The sequence below is a fragment of the Gorilla gorilla genome, chromosome X (assembly GCF_029281585.2).
Source record: "Gorilla gorilla gorilla isolate KB3781 chromosome X, NHGRI_mGorGor1-v2.1_pri, whole genome shotgun sequence".
Taxonomy (NCBI): Eukaryota; Metazoa; Chordata; class Mammalia; order Primates; family Hominidae; genus Gorilla; species Gorilla gorilla.
In genome coordinates, this window is record NC_073247.2 from 80,008,525 (window position 1) to 80,028,622 (window position 20,098).

The 20,098-nt window shown below is 39.4% G+C and overlaps 1 protein-coding gene across 4 annotated transcripts in view; it reads right to left on the reverse strand.

The window, feature by feature from the left end:
- Positions 1-20,098, reverse strand: part of OPHN1 (oligophrenin 1) — a 389,158-nt gene that overhangs the window by 191,864 nt on the left and 177,196 nt on the right. The gene's annotated exons all lie outside the window — the stretch shown is intronic.

Here is a 20,098-nt window from a genome sequence, read left to right on the forward strand (position 1 = left end):
TAACCACTCATTCAAATTTTCTTACAAAGGAAGAAGACATAACACAAAAGTGAAGTAAATATTCGTCATGAAAAGGTTAATCTACAATGCACTTAGACAGCTAATAATAAGTAAAACATTTCCAAAGAAATAGGAACCTGGGATTGTCTCTTTTTAATAAATTACTTGGTATTATTTAAGCACTTCACTCCAAAAAGCTGATATTAAAAACAGAGAAAAAAATCCTGGAAAGTTTAACTAGAAAGCAAGGGTTGTAAAGATTTGTGGCAGATGAAGGACTCAGCCTTTACTCTTCTCGAGTATGAAATTTAATTAAGTTCTCTGCTACTCAGCACAACTGGAAGAAACACAGCATCTAAAGTAGCACTAACAATGTTCCTTTGTCACAGACTAATGCTGACACTCTACTATTCTCTTAGCATCATGCTGGAAAATCAATGTAAATGGCTTGTGCTGTCTCATGGGAAATCCAAAATCACTGAGCACCTGCAATGTGCCAGGTAGTAGAAGAGGCACAGCAGGGGACACACAGATCAAAGAAAAAAAAATCACCCATGGTTTATTGCTACAAGCAATCTGTTGCTGGGCAGGAAGCTAGGACAGAGCTGAGTGACCTGTGACACATAAGAAATGTGCTTTTGGCCGGGCACAGTGGCTCATGCCTGTAATGCCAGCACTTTGGGAGGCCGAGGCGGGCAGATCACCTGAGGTCAGGAGTTTGAGACCAGCCTAGCCAACATGGTGAAACCCCATCTCTACTAAAAATAAAAAAATAAAAAAAAAAAAAAGAGAGAAAAAATTAGCTGGGCTTGGTGGTGCGCGCCTGTAATCCCAGCTACTTGGGAGGCTGAGGCAGGAGAATTGCTTGAACCTGGGAGGCAGAGGTTACAGTGAGCCGAGATTGTGCCACTGCATTCCAGCCTGGGTGAGAGAGCAAGACTCTGTTTCGGGCGGGGTGGGCAGGGAAGAAAGAAAGAAATGTGCTTTTTACTATTTTTTTTTAATGAAGGGAAACGTGTAGGGAGGAAGCTAACATTCATTAACCAAGGCCTACATCAGGCCAGGCACTATGATAGACACTTAAAATCTATTATCTCATTTAGACTTTACAACACTGAGAAGCAGATATTGTAAAGGAAATTAAGGTTCAAATAAGCTGAACTAACATCCAAGATCACAGTCCATGTAGCCCAGATTATCATGGGTGGAATAACATTCATGGGGCTTATAAATAATCAAGACGTCTTAGGAATACAACTCGAGAAGTTCCATAGCCCAACCCTAACTCAGATACCAAAACACAGGAGGTAGACATTTTCACACAAAACATAGGAAGGACAAACTGTTCCTCCAGCTGTTGAATCAATTTAAAGTACCAATTATTTGAGAAAAGCATGGGCCAGAAAACCTTACTGCCTTCACCAAGGACCGATAAGATTCTGTGGAATACTTTCTCCTTCAATTCAATTTTTAAATTAAAAACTGAAATATAATTCTCATATCATAAAACTCATCCTTTTAAAGTGTACAATTCAGTGGTTTTTAGCATATTCACAAAGCTGTGCAACCACTGCTGTTATCTAATTCCAAAATATTTTCATCACCCCAAAAAGAAATCTTAATCACATTAGTAATCATTTTCCATTCCCCCTTCCACCCACCTTCAAAAGGCCACAGTCTACATTCATCTCTATGAATTTTCCTATTCTACATCTTTCATATTAACTGGAATCTGCACTATGGCCTTTGGTGACTGGCTTCTTAAACTTACATAATGTTTCCAAGGGTCATCCATATTGTAGCATGTATCAGTACTCCACTCCTTTTTATGACTGAATATTATTTGGCTGTATGGATGTACTATGTTTTCTTTATTCTTTTGCAAGTAAATATCCGGTAGTCCCAGCACCATTTATTCAAAAGAGTATTCTTTCCCAACTCATTGCTTTTAATATCTTTGTAAATTATTAGTGAACCATAAATGTTTCTTTCTGGACTCTTGATTCTATTGATCTATATATCTATCTTTATGTCAGCACCACACTATCTTGATTACTGTGGCTTTATAGCAAGTTTTCTTTTGTTTTGTTTTGAGATGGAGTTTCACTCTTGTTGCCCAGGCTGGAGTGCAGCAGTGCGATCTCGGCTCACAGCAACCTCCACCTGCTGGGTTCAAGAGATTCTCCTGCCTCACCCTCCCAAGTAACTGAGATTACAGGCATGTGCCACTACACCCAGCTAATTTTGTATTTTTAGTAGACACGGGGTTTCACCATGTTGACCAGGCTGGTCTCGAACTCCTGACCTCAGGTAATCCACCCACCTCAGCCTCCCAAAGTGTTGGAATTACAGGCGTGAGCCACAACGCCCAGCCTGTAGTAAGTTTTGAAATTTAAAAATTTGCCTTTGACATTTTTTTTTATTCTGGTCCTTTCCATTTCTATGTGGATATTAGGATCATCTTACCAATGTGTGCGAAATGGCCAGCTGGAATTTTGATAGGGCTTGCATTGAATCTGTAGATCAACTTGATGAGTAATGCCATCTTAACAATATTAAGGCTTTCAATTCTTGAACACAGCTTGTCGTTCTATTGATTTAGGACTTCTTTAATTTCTTTCAATGATGTTTTGTAGTTTTCAGCATGTAAGTCTTGCACATCTTTTGTTAAATTTATACCTAAGTATTTTAATCATTTTGATTAAATCAGATTGTTTTCTTAATGTTCACATTATTAATGTCAATAGACATACAGTTTTATTCCAAAGTAGATAGAAATAAAATTTATTTTTATATACTGATCTTGTATCCTACACAATGTTGTTGAACTCCTTCATTAGTTCTGTGTGTGTGTGTATGTGTTTGTGTGTGTGTGTTCCTTAGGATTTTCTATATACAACATGAAGTCATCTGCAAATAGAGATAGATTTACTTCTTTCCAATTTTGGCTAATTATGCTAACTAGAACCTCCAGTGCAATGTTGAATCAAAGTGAAGAAAGTAGACATCCTTATTTTGTTCTTTACCATAGAGGAAAAGATTTTAGTCTTTCCCTTATGTGTGATGTTAACTTCTAGTTTTGGTTACAGCTGCCATCAATCAGGTTGAAGAAGTTCCCTTGAATTCCTAGTTTGTTCCATATATTTATCAGAAAAGGGTACATACACAGGACAGAAACAACCTTTGAGTTTTGCCTTTCACTTCTAGGCCCTTCATCCGTCTGGAATTCAGCATTGTTTGTGATGTTAGGTAGGAATCCAGCTTTATATTTCTCTATATAGAGATTCATTATTCCTATAATCACCTATGAATTTTTCCACTCCCCATTAATTTGGAGTGCGATTTTTATTTTATATTAAATTAATATGTGAGTTTGAACTTCAGCTATCTATTCTGTTTGACTAGCCTTCTGTTTGAGGACCAATATCCGACTGTTTTCACTCCACTGACTTTGTAATATGTGTGCTGCCTGGTAGAGAAAATCTCCCTTCTTTTGTCTTTTTTTTAAGGTTAACTTAGCTATTTGTGCATATTAAGCTAAAAACCCAACTAAACTTTAATTTATAGATTAATTAGAGGAGAATTAACATCTGTATAATATTAACGAAATCCATTTGAAAAGAGGAAAGGTCTAGAATTTACTTATATTTTCTTCCATGTCCTTTACTAGATTTTAATGTTTTTCCCAATAGAGATCTTGTGTATTTCTTTTAAAAATAATTTCTGCATATTTTAGTTGTTATTGCTAATGTGAATGATATTGAAACGGGAAAAGTTCCCTTATCCCCTTCACAGGGCATGAGACTGGGCTGTGGCTCGCTTCTTCGGTGCCCCTCTGCTCAAACCTCTAGGGGGCGCATGCAGATGGGCAGGTTGTGGGGCATGTGGGCTTTAACCCCAAGGCAGCATCTAGGGGCAAATGCTTACAGCTCCTTAAGCTCCAGTGGGCGTGCGTTACAGTGTGCTCTTTTAGTTTTGTTGTCTATAGGCAGCTCGTGTTAATCAGCTCAATTAGACCCTCTGCCTTATCACAAGGAGAGAGCGCTTTCTGTATCCCGGGTTCTTGCCGTGGTGTACCGGAAAAATCAGATCATACATGGGATTGGAGAATGAGTGCAAGGTTTTACTGAATGATGGAAATAGCTCTCAGCAGATGGATGGGGAGCCAGAAGGAGGATGGAGTGGGAAGTTGGTTTTCCCCAGGAGTCAGGCCGCTCAGCCGCCGAGCTCTCCTGCCTCTCCTCTGACCGCCCTCGGCTGAACTCAGCGTCTTCCCGCCATAGATGACCTGCTGGCAACTGCTGGTTCTGCCGGTGTCCTGCTGGCATCTGCTGGTGTCTGCCGGTGTCCTCCTGGTGTCTGCCGGTGTCCTCCTGGTATCTGCTGGTGTCTGCGGATGTTCTTCCGCATGTGTGTTCCTCTCGATGTCCAACCACTTGTGTCTCTGCCCTCTAGGGTCTTGGGGTTTTTATAGGCACAGGATGGGGGCATGGCGGGCCAGGGTGGTCTTGGAAAATGCAACATTTTGGCATGAAAACAGAAATGCCTGTCCTCACCTAGGTCCGTGGGCACAGGCCCAGGGGTGGAGCCCTAGCCAGGGACCGGGCCTTTCTCTTCCTAGCACTTGCCTGCCCCCCTCCCGTATCAATATTACTTATCACATTTACTGGTTACTTATTGCACGTATTAAAAATAATATTAACTTTGGCAAATTACTCGTGTCATTGCCAATCTGGTGAATTTCTTATTAGTCCTTATAAAGTTTACTGATACTGCTGATTTTCCCAGTTATATAATTATATCATCTGCAAATAACACCATGCTGTTTTGTAATGTTTTTCAAATAGTAACCAATTTTAAATCTTTCCTTCCCATCTTTGTGCACTTATTTAATTTTCTTTCCTTTTCTATTTTTTTTTTTCTTTAGAAGGAGTCTCACTCCCAGGCTGGAGTGCAATGGCGCAATCTCGGCTCACTGCAACCTCTGCCTCCCAGGTTCAAGCAATTCTCCTGCCTCAGCCTCCCAAGTAGCTGGAACTACAGGCACCAGCCACCATGTCTGGCTAATTTTTTGTATTTTTAGTGGAGATGGGTTTTTGCCATGTTGGCCAGGCAGATCTCAAACTCCTGACCTCAGGTGATCTGCTCGCCTCGGCCTCCCAAAGTGTTGGGATTATCGGCATGAGCCACTGCACCCGGCCAATTTTCATTCTAACAGTATTAGTGAGGCTCTCCAGTACTGGGTTAAACAATAGTAGACAAATGGGTATCTTTCTCTTGTTCTCCATCGTAAGATGAACATATTTAAAGTTTCTCCATTTAGTATAATGTTTGCTATAGGTTATCATATAAATATTATTTACTTAATTTTCCTGCAATTCTAATTTGATTACAATAAGCACATGATTTTTCTCCTTTACACTAATAATGAAAGGATTTGAACCGACTCATTTCTAAGGTTAAAATTTTTGGGGACCACTTTTTCTGAGGGAGTGAAGGGGAGGGGAAGTATGAATTCCATTTCAATATCTTTAATATATATCCGTCTACTCAGTCTCCCTCTTTCCTTTTGCCAACTTTTGGCCATTTACATTTTTCTAGGAATTAACCTCATCTCCTTTTTTCAAATGTGTTATAATTCTTTCGTCTTTTTAACAAATCTGTTGTGTCTGTAATATTTCATTTATTTTACTCTATATTCTCTACTGTGTTTGTTTGCATCTTCCTGCCAGTCTACCTTGTTAATCCTTTCAATAACTAATTTTTGGCTTTGTTAATTACCTCTACCATTTTTCATTGTTATAGTTGTTTTTTAATTTATTTCACTTCTGCCCTTAAGTCTTATATGTCCAGCTGTTTTGTCACTTCGGGTAGGTTTTGTTGTTGTTATCAATTTTTTTAATTTAAATGCTCAATACATTTGTTTTTAATCTTTCTTATTTGTTGATCAATATATCTAAAGCAATGAACTTCCTTTCTACATAATGAACTGTGTCCCACAAATGTGGATATATACTGACTTCATTGTCATTTCATCGTAAAATATATTTATTTTTTTAACCCAAAGAATATTTGCCATTTTGTTAGTTCCCAAATATGGAATGTTTTATCATTAATTTTTAATTTTATTTTCTTATGGTTAGAAAACATACTCTATGTGATATAGAATCTTTTGAATTTTTGAGGCTTCCTTTATAGCCTAATGCATAGTTTATATTTCTTAATGTTGTCTGTGTACCCAAAAGAACATGTATCCCTGTTTCTTGGATACAAAGTTCTGTGTATTCTATGTACATAAAATAGCTCAAACTTATTGTATTGTTAAGATTTTGATATTGTCACTTATTTTTCCTGGGCAATTATTATCAGTTTCAGAAAGGCAAATGTTAAAAAGTTCCAGTGAAATTGCTGTTTTATCTGCTTCAGTTCATGTTTCACGAAAATGTTTGCTATACCATTATTAATAATAGCAAAGTGGAACAAAAAATTAAAAACAAACTAAATTATAATTCATTTATGTAATGGAACATTATGAGTCATTACAAATTGTAAGAGAAAATAACATTTATTGACCTACAGGGGTATCTATGATATTAGTGAGTATTAAAAAAAGTTACAAAACAGAACGCTATATGATCACATTTATATAAAATTATACACAATTACAAAGGTCTAGTATGCGAAACATAAAATGAACTCTTAAAACTCAACAATAAGAGGCTGGGCACGGTGGCTCACGCCTGTAATCCCAGGACTTTGGGAGGCTGAGGCAGTCAGATCACCTGAGGTCAGGAGTCCAAGACTAGCCCGGCCAACATGGTGAAACCCTGTCTCTATTAAAAATACAAAAAATTAGCTGGGTGTGGTGGTGAATGCCTGTAATCCCAGCTACCTGGGAGGCTGAGGCAGGAGAATCACCTGAACTTGGGAGGCGGAGGTTGCAGTGAGCCGAGATCGCGTCATTGCACTCCATTCTGGGCAACAAGAGCAAAACTCCATCTCAAAAAAAGAAAAAACTCAACAATAAGAAAATAAATGAGCAAAACTTGAATAGACATATGGCCATATCACAAGATATAGAAATAGCCAATGAATACATGAAAAGATACTCAACATCATTAGCTATTGGAAATGCAAATCAAAATCACAATGAAATATGACTTCACAGTTATTAGGATATCTAAAATAAAAAATACAGAAAATAGCCTGTAATCCCAGAGCTTTGGGAGGCTAAGGCAGAAGGATCGCTTGAAGCCAGGAGTTTCAGACCAGCATGGTGAGACCCCCACCTCTACAAAAAAAAAAAAAAAAAAAAAAAAAAAAAAAGCTGGATGCAGTAGCACATGCCTGTATTCCTAGCTAGTCAGGAAGCTGAGGCAGGAGGATCTCTTGAGCCCAGGAATTCAAGGCTGCAGTGAGCTATTATCATGCCACTGCACTCCAGCCTGGGTGACAGGCTGAGATCCTGTCTATAAAAAAATTAGAAATGAAAATTATATATGTGGAAAATAAGTGTTCTTGAGGATGTGAAGAAATTGGAACTCTTGTGAACTGCTGATGGGAAAGTAAAATGGTACAGGCACCCAGGTAAATATTTTGTCATGTTCTCAAAAATTTAAACACAGAATTACCATATAACCAGGCAATTTCCTCCAAAGTATATACCCAAAATAATAGATAACAGGGACTCAAGCAGATACTTGGTGACCAATGTTCCCTGCAGTATTCACAATGGCCAAAAGGTGGAAAAAACCCAAATGTCTATCAATTGATAAATGGTCAAAAAATATGTGGTATATACACTAGATGGAATATTATTAACCCATAAAAATGAAGGAACTTCTGATACATGCTACAACATGAATGAACCTGGAAAACATTATGCTAATTCAAATAGGTCAGACACAAAAAGAGAAATATAGTATGAATTCATTTATATGACATATCTAGAATAAGAAAATTCTTTTTTTTTTTAAGATGGAGTCTTACTGTGTTGCCCAGGCTGGAGTGCAGTGGTGCGATCTTGGCTCACTGCAACCTTTGACTCCTGGGTTCAAGTGATTTTCCTGCCTCAGCCTCCCACGTAGCTAGGACTACAGGCATGTGCCACCACACCTGGCTAATTTTTGTATTTTTAGTACAGACGGGGTTTCACCATGTTGGCTGAGGTCTCAAACTCCTGACCTCACATGATCTGCCCATCTCGGCCTCCCAAAGTGCTAGGATTACAGTCATGAGCCAGCAAGCTTGGCTAGAATAAGAAAATTCATAGAGAAGACAGAAAGTAAATTAGACTTTACCAGGGCTGGGGAAAATGGGGAGTCATTCCTTACCGGGTACAGAGTTTCTGCTTGGGGTGATAAAAGGGTTTTGGAAATATTTGATGGTGATGGTTGCATACCATTTTTAATACAATCAATATTTCTGAATTACACACTTAAAATGATTAAAATAGCCAATGTTGTTATATGTATTTTATTTATGTATTTATTTTGACCTGGAGTCTCGTTCTGTCACCCAGGCTGGAGTGCAGTGGCACGATCTCAGCTCACTGCAACCTCCGCCTCCCAGGTTCAAGCAATTCTCTTGCCTCAGCCTCCTGAGTAGCTGGGATTACAGGCACCCACCACCACGCCCAGCTAATTTTTGTATTTTTGGTAGAGACAAGGTTTCACCATGTTGGCCAGGCAGGTCTCAAACTCCTGACCTCAAGTAATCTGCCCGTCTTGGCCTCCCAAAGTGCTGGGATTACAGGTGTGGGCCACCATGCCTGGCCTGTTATATATATTTTAGCTTAATAAAAGCCATGTAGGCTTAGGATCAAATAAACCCAAACTCAAATCTTGGTTCTATGAATAACAATAATTTTGTGACCTTTAAAAAATTAACCTTACTAAGCTTCAGATTTCTTAATCTCTAAAATAATCACAAAAATAACATCATATTTTACTGGGTTATGTGAAGACTGATGAAATATATGCATGTAATGTGCTTATCACTGTATCTGTCCAATAAACAAAAGCTATTATTATTATCAAAAACATATAAATTGATCATATCATTCCCCACAGTTAAAAACTTCCAGGACTCCACACTGTGCTTGGGATAAAATCCATAGTTCTTACTATGACCTACAAAATCCCCTATGATCTGGCCTGGGCCAGAACACTCTCTCATCAGTGTTCACTTCAGACACAATGGCCTTCTTTTAGTTCCTTAGACAAACCACTAAGCTTGTTCCTACCTCAGGACCTTTGTGCGCTTGCCATGACTAGAACACTTTTTCTCCAATTTTTCTCATGACTGGCTTCTTTTCAATGTTCAGGTCACACCTGAAGTGTCTGTCCATTATGACTCCTTCTAAAGTTGCCCTAGACCAACTCCACCCCCACAAGTAACATCAAATCACCGATTTTATTGTCTTCAAAGCATTTATTGCATTTGTTGCAATCTGAAATTATTTATCTAATTATTTGTTTAACATCTGCCTCCCACCCTCTGGCACACCACTAAAATGTAAGGTCTACATAAGCAGAGACTTCATCTGTCCTGTTCATTGTACAAGGAATGGTGTCAGGTACAGAGTGTGGCCAAATTAACATCTGTTTAGTGAATCAGTGAATGAACACATGAAGCAAATTTGCAACCTCAGTGCAGAACAAGCATGAATTCCTATCCAAATATGACTGTAACATCAGAATACTGGATCAACTCCTTTTATTCTACATATTCTGAGTTAACTTTTTCAAGTAAAAACACATTTTTCCAATATAACTTTAATACTAGAAATAGTTACCACTTATTGAGTATTATTTGTAAGTTGTTATGTTAAGCACTTGATATGCATTACCTCTTTGAATCCTCATACAAGCCTGTGAATGTTACTATTCTTATCCCAATTTTACAGAAGAGGAATGAGCCTGAGCCTCAGAAAACGAACTGTTCCAAAGTTGCACAAGCTAATAGAAGTAAAAGAAATGGAGATTCAAACCCATAATTGACTCTAAAGCCCTTACTTCTAACCTCAACAATATACTAGGTTATATACTAGGAAAGGGCACTAAACCACGTTCAAATTCTGCATTTTCCATTTACTACTTACATTACCTTAAACAAAAATCTTAACCTTCTGACTCTCAATATTCCCAATGTAGAAGTAGATAACCTTGTGAAGAAACCACCATATATTTTATAAGGAAAGGCACTAAGGAAATGCTTTAAGGACACAGCACACCCCTAAATGAGATCCCACAGACACCAGGTATAAGACAGTACTAGTAGACTTAACTCAGTACCAAGTATAAACTCTTTAGCCTCGTATTCAAGGCCCTGCAGTCTCACGCCAATCTACTCTCCAGTTTCACCTCTTGCACTCCTTGTATGAAACATGTATATTCTAATCACACCAGATTACTCTATGTTCCCCAAATATGCCACACTTTTTCATACTGTGCTTTTTGTTCATATGATTTCCTCTATATAAAACACACTTTCTCAAAGATGTCCTTATTTAAATAGTAAGGCATTTAGCTGACTGGTTTCTTCTTTCAAGAGTGGAGTCTACTTAATTTGCTCATATAGGTCTACCCTGGCTCTAGTTGCTGAGACCAAGTCTACAACGAGACAGGGTGGATTAAGAACTCCAGCCCCATACACTAGATTTACTGTCATGTTAATGTGGCTACCAGCCTGACTCTGACTTTGTGTCCCATTTGAAACATCAGGACTTCTATCTGGTTCAGAATTCCCAGTCTCTACCTTGCATACCACTTGAGTGCCAGATGAATTTTGTGTGAATCACACCCTCCATTGATAACCATGCCCTCTATAACTGGATCATATTTGGTTATGGACAATCTTTATTTATTATTTATTTATTTATGAATTTTTGAGATGGAGTTTCACTCTTGTCACCCAGGCTGGAGTGCAATGGTGCAATCTCAGCTCACCACAACCTCTGCCTCCCAGGTTCAAGTTATTCTCCTGCCTCAGCCTCCCGAGTAGCTGGAATTACAGGTGCAATGCCACCAGGCCTGGCTAATTTTTGTCTTTTTAGTAGAGACGGGGTTTCACCATGTTGGCCAGGCTGGTCTCAAACTCCTGCCCTCAGGTGATCGACCCGCCTCGGCCTCTGAAAGTACGGGAATTACAGGCGTGAGCCACTGCGCCTGGCCAGTTATGGACAACTTTGACACTTGCCATTATCCCCTTCCTACCACCACTGAACTAAGCACCTTGCTCCCTGCTAACAAACCATCCTGAGGTAGCATACCTCCGTTTTAAAATAATGTCAACTCTTGAGTTCCTATTGCTACAATGTGTTGACTATCATCATTTAGCCAAAACTGTTATGCTGTAGTCCTTCCAGGCCTTGACAGTAAGAATGGGGCTCTGTTTTTAATGCAAGAGGGATTTAAGTGTGTTGCTATATGGAGGGAGAAAAAATAAGAAAATACAAGGAATGGGATAAAAAACCCAAATGAAGAGATCATCTATGGGCAGGAGAAGGGCCAGGATGTTTTCTGAGATGAGAGATAAAAAGGCAAAGATAGGTGAGGATAAAGAGGAGTTTTGCAGAAGGCTAGAAAATGAGTGGGTCGATGGTTGCCCAGTGGCACAGAGGAGACAAGAAACCATGGTCTTGTGGTTAGAATAGTTAGTTTACATAACTTGTAGCTCCATAAAGTCAAGGACGGTATCTTATTCAACTCCATCCCTAGGGCCTAGCATTGAAATAGGCGAAAATGGGTACTCAAGATACACTTGCTAAATTAAAATATAATGTAATACAGGAAATCAAACATGAGTACAAAGAAAGGAGAATCTGTTATTTTCTGAGTAGCTCTAATATACTATGCATAGTCTAGATATTTGACCCCCATTTAATGATGAAAGTTTCTGTATAATAAACTTTAGTAGTACTGTTTTACAAATGAAGAAACTAAACCTCAGGAAGATTAAATATCTTACCCAAGGCAAAAAACCAGTAAGAGGTGGGTTAAACTATCTAAAATCTACTACATTCCCCTGCTGCAAAGCATTCCATATCAACTACAGGACTAAGTATACTCACCTTGAGAGGATATACATGATCCCTCATGAGATGGCAATGCGTACTTTGAAAACTTTCTTTGTACAAGCTGAGCCCTCCACTTAGCATCCTTGTACCTCACACTCCACTTCACTGGCTAATTTCAAATCATCCTTCAAGATTCCATACAAGAAGATGTATCATCTTCTCAATGGTGTCTTCTCTAAGTCTTCCTCAATATCCCCATATCCTATCTTTGTTTGCAGTCCTTCCTGTACTCTCTCTGTGTACACGATCATATTATAACCCCGACCCCACATACTGTCCTTGTAAATTTGTCTGTCTCCAAAGTATTTAAGGCCGTAGGCAAATTTTCTCTTTACTATAGTTTTGCTTGTCAGGCATTAAATTTAATATTCCATCACATAGATTCCTTATCTGTGCTAGCTATAAATATAGTAACTAAGCTTGTAACAGGCATAGACTTAGTTCTGAGGGGAATCTACAGAGGACAGGCCATTAGAACTGGCTTTCAACACCCTTATAGTCCACCAAGGACAAGAGATGCATCCCAAAAGCCCAATATTCCTTTCAGGTGTAAAAAGAAATGTTGACATTAAGTTATGTGCTAGCCATGTCCTTCCCAAACAGAGTTACAGTAAATCAAGAATAAATTGCCAGGTCGAGCGCAGTGGCTCATGCCTGTAATATCAACACTTTGGGAGGTCAAGGCGGGAGGATTGCTTGAGCCCAGGAGTTTGAGACCAGCCTGGGTAACATGGCAAAACCCAGTCTCTACAAAAAAAAAAACACACAAAAATTAGCCGGGCATGGTGGTGTGTGCCTGTATTTCCAGGTACTCTGAAGGCTGAGGTGGGAGGTTGCAATGAGCTGAGATCACGCTACTGCACTCCGCTCATCTCAAAATTTTAAAAGAATAAATTGCCAATTATTGTGGAAAGATGCAGAGCAAGATGTCGAAATAGAAGGCTCCACCGATTGTCCCCCTCCACTGCAGTGACACCAAGTTAACAACTATCTACACAGAAAAAAATACCTTCATCAGAACCAAAAATCATGTAAGCACTCATAGTACAAAGTACCTGGTTGTAACTTCATATCGCCGAAAGGACACTGAGGAGATAGATAAAACAGTCCAGAATTGCAGACACCACCACCCTGCCAACCCCTGGCAGCAGCAGCATGTTTCAGAGAACATCTCTGGCTGCTGGAGGAGGGAGAACACAGCAATTGTGATGCATTGAACTCAGTGCTTTCCTATTGAAGCAGAAAAGAAAACTGGACCAAAAATGGGCAAAATATTTGAATAGACATTTCTCAAAAAAAAAAGACATACAAATGGCAAACAGGCATATGAAAAGATGCTCAACATCATTGATCAAAGAAATGCAAATCAAAACTACAATGAGATATCATCTCACCCAGTTAAAATGGCTTATATCCAAAAGACAGGCAATAACTAATGCTAGGGAGGATGTGGAGAAAAGGGAACTGATGTACACTGTTGGTGGGCATGTAAATTAGTACAACCACTATGGAGAACAGTTTGGAGGTTCCTTACAAAACTAAAAATTGAACTACTATAAGATCCAGCAATCCCACTGCTAGGTATATACCCCAAAGAAAGGAAATCAGTGTATCAAAGAGATATCTGTACTCCAATGTTTGTTGCAGCACTGTTTACAACAGCTAAGATTTGGAAGCAACCTAGATGTCCATCAACAGATGAATGGATAAAGAAAATGTGGTATGTGTACACAGTGGAGTAACTATTCAGCCATAAAAAAGAATGAGATCTAGTCACTTGCAACAACATGGATAGAACTGGAGATCATTATATTAAGTGAAATAAGCTAGACACAGAAAGACAAACATCACATGTTCTCACTTATTTGTGGGATCTAAAATCAAAACAATTGAACTCATGGACATAGCGTATAGAAAGATGCTTACCAGAGGCTGGGAAATGTAGTGGAGGGATGGTGGGGTGGTAGGGATGGTAAATGAGTATAAAAAATTAGAACGAATGAATAAGACCTACTGTCGGATACCAATACAGAGTGAATATAGTCAATAATAACTTAATTATACATTTTAAAATAAAGAGTATAATGGGACTGTTTGTAACACAAAGGATAAATGCTTGAGGTGATGAATACCCCATTTACCCTGATGTGATTATTATGCATTGCATGCCTGTATCAAAACATCTCATGTACTCCATAAATGTATATACCTACTATGTACCCCAAAAAATTAAAAATAAAAAAATGGCCTATGGAGATTGCTGTGTTTTATATCTGCCTTTTGAGAATTTATTTTATTCTTTTAGTTTAATGTAATGAAATGGATACTGATGCAAGAGCAACTGCCCAACCAAAAGTCTAAGGGTAATGAGCTTTGCACCATTCCTTGAGAAGCTCCTATAGATGAGCAGCTGGCTGGGGCCCAATTCAGGATGACACAAAATGCCTCGAGAACACCATGTCCAGGCAGCCAGAGCCAATAAGCATCTGTCCTAGCTAGAGGAAGTTAGCACAAATTGCCAAAGTTTTAAAACATTGGCTCTGGATCAGCAAATCTCCCCTCTGTGTACTGAGAAGCCTTCTTCTCTGATCAAATAAAGCTGGAATCACTTGGGCTGGCAAGACCAGCTGTGGAGCTGACAGCTGTTGTCCCTCGCCTCTTCCCACTTGGAAGGAGATGTGAGCTTATATAACCTCCTCCACCCACTTGCACCAGTCCCCGAGGATCCCAGCATGCGGAACAGGCAGGGCTGTGAGCTCTGAGTGAATACTGTATCACTCTTTGTATAGGAGGAGAACGCTTCTTCTCAGCAGGACATGGTACTTTGGCATGTAACAAACTAAGGCCTTTCTTCACAAGGGCACTCCAGCAAAGGTTTCCTAAATTCTTGCTGGGGTGTCAAGAGAAAAAATAATGAGCATAATGAATGAGAACTCTAAAAACTATAATGTAAGATTCACCTTCAACACTATATACAAAATTCAGATTCATGACTATTTTTAAGGTAAGGATAAATGTGGAAAAAGGAGATGGCACAGTTCAGCAACTTCTCAGACAGCCAAGATACATGGGGTCACTGGCTCTTAATCTCTGCCCCAAGGGAAATTGCCTCATTGCTCTTTTCCTATGTTAGACAGAAATGGCAATGCCAAATTGTCTTACAGACTGCTAAGGAATCAGTCATACAGATAAATCAATCAAGCCAAGGATTATAAACCTTGTAAGAGTTCATAAACTATAAGTTAAAAGGAAGACTTATAAAGTCATCTTTAAAATGTATAGAAGTATTTCACGGAAATAGAACTAATGTTTCAATGCCAAGCATGTTTTTATGCACTATCTCATTGAATCCTCACAATAACCCTGTGAGGCTGATATAATTATTGTTCACATTTTAGAGTTGAAAACAAGGCTCAGAGGAGTGAAGTACTTCACTCCATGTCACAGAACTAGTAAGTAGCAGAGTTGGCCTGCTCAGTTCTGATGCCTATGTGCCATGTGGCTAAAGGCATGGACTCTGGAATCACATAACCTGGGTTCAAGTACCAGCTCTGCTCCTTTCTAGTGCTTGACTGTGCCAAAGTTATGTCACCTCCCTGTGCCTTAGGTTTTTGTTGCTGTTGTTCCTTGTTTGTGTTTGGTATTTGTGTTTATTTTAATCTGTAAAACAGAAATAAGTAAGACTCCCTGTCTCATAGTTTTGAGGATTAAATGAATTAGTACCTGTAGACTTCTTAGAAGAATATCTGGCACTATATGAGCATGATATGAATGTCTGACAAATAAACACATATAAATATGTTATAATAGCATAAAGACAGAAGAGGCCATGAGTCATATCTAGCCCACTGTGCTGCTTTCAGGAATAACTCCACTTAACACATCACATAGCAACAGATGCCTCTCTAAAAGATCTTTGGGGACAGCAATGTTACCAGTTTCCCTAACAATATATAACATTTAAGTACAGTTACATGCAAAAAGCACTTATTCTGCCTGAACTTCAGTTCTTCCTATTATGATTTTGGCCTACTTCTCCTTGTTCAGGCCTTTGAAGAAATGGAAAACAGATAAGCATGGTAATGTGGAAAGCAGAATTGTAGTAAAACAGCTTTAATTTCATGAGAAAAGGAGGATAGCTGAAACCTCTCCCAACACCCCTCCTCAAATGTTTTTGTTTTTTGTTTTTTGTTTTTTTTTTGGAGACGGAGTCTCACTCTGTTGCCAGGCTGGAGTACAATGGCGCAATCTCGGCTCACTGCAATCTCCACCTCCCAGGTTCAAGAGATTCTCCTACCTAGCCTCCCGAGTAGCTGGGATTACAGGCACGCACCACCACACCCAATTAATTTTTGTATTTTTAGTAGAGACGGGATTTCACCATGTTGGCCAAGATGGTCTCGATCTCCTGACCTCGTGATCCACCTGCCTCGGCCTCCCAAAGTGCTGCGATTACAGGCGAGAGCCACCGCACCTGGCCCCTCCTCAAATATTAACTATTCTTCTAAAGCAATGAAGATTGAGGAATGGAAAAAAGAACCCAAAGTTCCAGTCTTTACTGATTCAACCTAGCTGTTTGAACATAGACTAATCACTGCATTCATTTACTCTACATCCTTATCTAGTAAGTGAAAATATAAGACGAAGACATCACATGGACCCTTAATGCTCAAATATCAAGGAAAATGACTTGTTCAAGGTCATACTAAAAAAGTGTCACAGTTAGGACTCAAAACCAGATCTCCTAACCATAAGGATCTTCCCACTACACCTCTCACTCTCCATCAGAGTATCTTTTCTAGCTCTCATCTTCTGACTTCCTACTACCACTACTTTTCAGCCAAGGCATGGCAGATTGAATTATTGTTCCCAAATTTCCCCCCACCTCTCTGTATCCATGTACTCTGCCATGTGACCTTGCAGTTCTGCTAAAGGAAGAATGTATTTCACCTCCTTACTGATGTTGGGCTTGGCCATATGATTTGTTTTGGCCAACTGAATTTGTAAGGAAGCAATGGTAGGCTGGCTTTGAGCCTAGCTTTGAAAGACCTCACGTGTCTCTGCTTACCCACCATGCACTTCTGCCACCATCCTGAGAATAATCTGCCTCAGGTGACCCTCTGATCCCTAAAAAATTGAGACACATACAGCAGACCTAAATGGAACTTGTGGCCTGAGCCAAGCCCCATTGAACCTAACTGAAAAAAAACAAAGCTACCTCAGCCAACCCATAGATGTGTGAGCCAGAAATAAATGCTTAACGCTTTATGCCACTAAATTTTGGGATGCTTTGTTATGTTATTCTTATGATATCAAACCAATATGCAAGGTTTTCTGGGGTTCTCAGAAAAGTATTTCCTGGCAATGATACTGTCTTAAAGAACTAAAAATCTGAGCCCAAATTAAATCGCCATACATATCATCAGGCAACATCATCTACCAACAATTTCCCATTTTCCAATGAGAGGGTTTACCCATGAACTCAAACACCAGCTTGTTTAAAGTTCTTATTTTCCTGCCTCAGTTTCCTTGCAAAATAAATGTTACAGTAGGGACCGCATCATAGAGTTGTCGAAAGGCTCAAAAGAGATTGCATGATAAATATTTAATACATATTGAGTGTTTCATAAGAATAGCAATGATGATGATGAATTGGCATCTTCCTTGATACAATCAAGGAGAGGAAAGTAAATGCTTTGAAAACAATATAACAATTTCCTTTTAACTATTGAATTCTGGTTGGGGTGCAGGGCTTTTCCCCCCTTACTTGCCTAATAATGCCAGCCACTTCCTAATTGTCAAAGGAAGTGAGAAGCAGCTTTATCTCACACACACAGAGGCTACATAAGTAAATAAGAAAAAAAATCCTCTGGACATGCATATCCTACTGTGAGCAGAAGCCAGTTTCCTGGGGAGTTTTTTTTTAGAGGAAGTCTGGCTTTGGAAGATGGACCTCCTCGAAGATTGCTGTGCCTGGTGAGACTGACAACATAGTGCCAGTTGAAAGACAAAATTCTTAAACACCCACTTTGGTTAAAAAACAAGCAAGTAAAAAAAAAGTTATATTAACTAAGTTGTCTGGATAAATATTGGCTTAGTAGTTTATTAAAATAAAAATACACCCCTTGATTTTCAAAATAGAAATCTGGAGACTCAGCTAGGCTCTAGTCTTGGCTTGTATTAATCATAGAACTTTATAAGTAAAATAAACCATATAGTTCATTATCCTCATTTTTTTTTCAGATAAGGAAACTGTGATGCAAAAAGGTGCATCTGATTCTTTCTGAAGAGAAATGGCTAAAGCAGGAATGGGTTAAATGAGGGCCAAGACATTGGGCCTACAAGGTTATCTCAGCATAATTTGAACAAAAATAAAACTCATACAGCTCTGCCCAAAATATTATATTTATGGAATATCTCTGAAGAACTGGTGATTACATCTGACTAGGAATCAGGCGACCTGGGTTCTGATCCCATCTCCCCTGCTAACCATCTATGCTCCTAGGTCAATCACTTAACCTTCTAAGCCTCAGTTCCCTCAATTGTAAAGTGAGGTGGGACTAATAACTTTGAAGGTCTCTTCTGCTGCTAAATGTAAGCTACAATATAAATGGATAGTAATAAGTCAATTTCAGTTAAATTTTTTAAAATTTTTAAACCACAATATGCTTACATCATATAGGCAGAAATCACTGCCAAATATGTTCTTAAAGTGCCTGTAGAAGCTAAAGCAACTCCATCTTGGATGCGAATCTACTATATTGACTTCTGATTAACCTCTGTTCTGGAAATGCCTCTAAGATTTCTACTTTATCTGCTGTTATCAGTCTTGCCCGTAGATCAGAATAACTTTGACCATAGATCCTGCCCTTAGAAAGATTCACACAGCATTCTTGCCTTTGCCGGGCAGGTCAACTTCAATTGTCCTACACATTCCGTCCCTGTGGTATGTACGCCCTGGGTCTAGGGGGTAACGGCACAGGGATCCACCATCTTGTCTCACTGCTGCCCAAGACTATGGCTTCTATTTGTAAACATCTATTACATGTTTCTCTCTCAGAAACTGGATATGTCAGCTTCTTTCTTAAGCCTCTCAGCTTTCTTAGACTTCAGGGGTAGGTGTGCATAGACCTGCTCACTGTGGAACAGTGCTTAAGACCTGCTGGAGGAACAAAAGTGATACAAGCAGCATGAAGGCAGCAAAAGAATATGAGTATTATTCCTTGCTCTGCCACTAGCTTCCCGTAGGACCTAGGAGGTGTCACATTCCCTCTCTGGGTCTTTGAGGCAATCTCTCTTTGGAAAACAAGATATGGTGAAAGTGCCTCTGTGATTATTATATTAAAGTACTATAGATAGATAACCAGTATTTTTCTCTTTCCTGCCCTTTGAATATATTCCAGAGGCTCCTGGTTAGAGTCCAGCATCTCTATTCTCAAAAGGCCGTTATGACAGTCACTGTTCATTGCCAATTCAATAGCCATCCTCTTTCTTCCTATTTCTTCAGATATCAGGCAGGCAAGCAACGTTCTCCAAAAAAAAGTGAGCCCCCCTCCCAGGCCAAAGGGGAATTTTAGTACTCCTATGTCTTTTTCCTAAATATTGTCCTAGGAGTGGGCCCACAACTCCGCTATTGCCAATGAGTTATTAGGGAAAGTCAGGTGGCAACTTTGGTAAGACATTTTTCTCTTGGATAAAAGACAAACTATGCCATGTGAAAAAAGCCCTTTATGGCTGGGCATGGTGGCTCATACCTGTAATCCCAGCAATTTGGGAAGCCTCGGCTTCCCAAACACCTGAGGTCAGGAGTTCACGACCAGCCTGGGCAACATGGTGAAACCCCGTCTCTGCCAAAAATCCAAAAATTAGCCAGGCATGGTTGCATGTGCCTGCAATCTCAACTACCTGGGCGGGGCTGAGGCATGAGAATTGCTTGAGCCTGGAAGGCAGAGGTTGCAGTAAGCCAAGATTGCACCACTCCAGACTGGGAGGCAGATTGAGAATCTGTCTCAAAAAAAA